Source organism: Mus caroli, chromosome 6 (genome assembly GCF_900094665.2).
Source record: "Mus caroli chromosome 6, CAROLI_EIJ_v1.1, whole genome shotgun sequence".
Taxonomy (NCBI): Eukaryota; Metazoa; Chordata; class Mammalia; order Rodentia; family Muridae; genus Mus; species Mus caroli.
In genome coordinates, this window is record NC_034575.1 from 81,220,941 (window position 1) to 81,222,276 (window position 1,336).

The following is a 1,336-nucleotide window of genomic DNA, read 5'->3' on the forward strand; positions in this document are numbered from 1 at the left end:
AAAAAAGAAAAAAAAGAAAAAGAAAGAAAGAAAAAAAAGAGATATTAAGGAAAAGTGATTGTTACTTCCTATTATTTTTGTTGTTAGAGATAGAATGAAGGCAATCTCTTAATTAAGGTTCCCTCTTCCCAGATGACTCTAGCTTGTGTCAAGTTCAAAACAAACCAAAAATTGCATGGATCCCTTCTGACTGGACCANGTTATTCCTACTGGATACTCAGTGTTTATGGNCAGATCTTTCACCTTATTAGCTGTGAATACTCCCAATACTCAGAAAAATGACATAAACATCAATTCACAGGAATACAAAACCATTCCTTCATTCTGATACTGTTCTATCTAGCTTTGCCTTTGTCTAATCTCTATGGAATCTGCACTTTATTTCTGTCCTTCCTCCAATTTTTATGGCATCTAGTAAATGTTACCTTCTGCCATCATGGCCTTCCACTAACCAAGAAGTGAATTTGGGTAAGACATGGCTGCAGTATTCTCTCATGTCAAATAGGATTAAAACCTATTCATGATGCAATATGAACAGATATTAGCTTTAAGAGGAACATTGGAGTTAGAAGGGCGATGTTGGTTAACACTGGAGATGAAAAATAGGAGGGTTTGCAGCTCGTATGAAACTGTCAAGTTGATCAAAGAAGAGGAAGAATGGGGACCCAGGAAGAGAGCCAGTATCAGCAGGCCAGCTAGTTCTCCCAAAGCCTCCTGCCCTAAGACACATATCCAAGGGGCCTCTGCCTTTCTGTGTATTCTTATTTTTAGTATATTTAATCTCAGCAGACTAAATGATAAGTAAAAATGACCTCTAGCAAAAAGCTTTGCCTCTTCCAGAAAAGAGACCATCCAGTTTTCACCACGGACTAGAAGCATAAGAATAAAGGGACCAAGAAAAGACTGCAGCTTGATAGCTGTGACAGGAGTCAGCTCCTTGGTAAACTGCAAGCTGATCGTGTAAACTTGAAAATAAAGAGAGGCTAGTCTAATTAATGGCTAGCAGGCCCCATCAACGAGCTAAGACCAACCAGCAACACCTGCCAGGTCAGAGAGCAAAACACCCACCAGGGCAAATGGTCAGCAGCCAGCCAAGATCAACATCTAACAAATCAAGTCAGAGAAGGGCAGAGGGGACTTCAAAGTGTGACCATTTCCCATATTGATTGAGCAGCATGGGATCATCTACCTAGCTGGGCCAGAGAAACATGAACAGAGCCTTAGGCCCTGCTTTGATTAGGCTTATGAGGAGCCCAGAGAATTAACCAGTTTCTACCAAAATCACTTGAATCTTTGTTCAGTTTTTGTCATAAGTCCTGTTTAAAAAAAAAAAAAA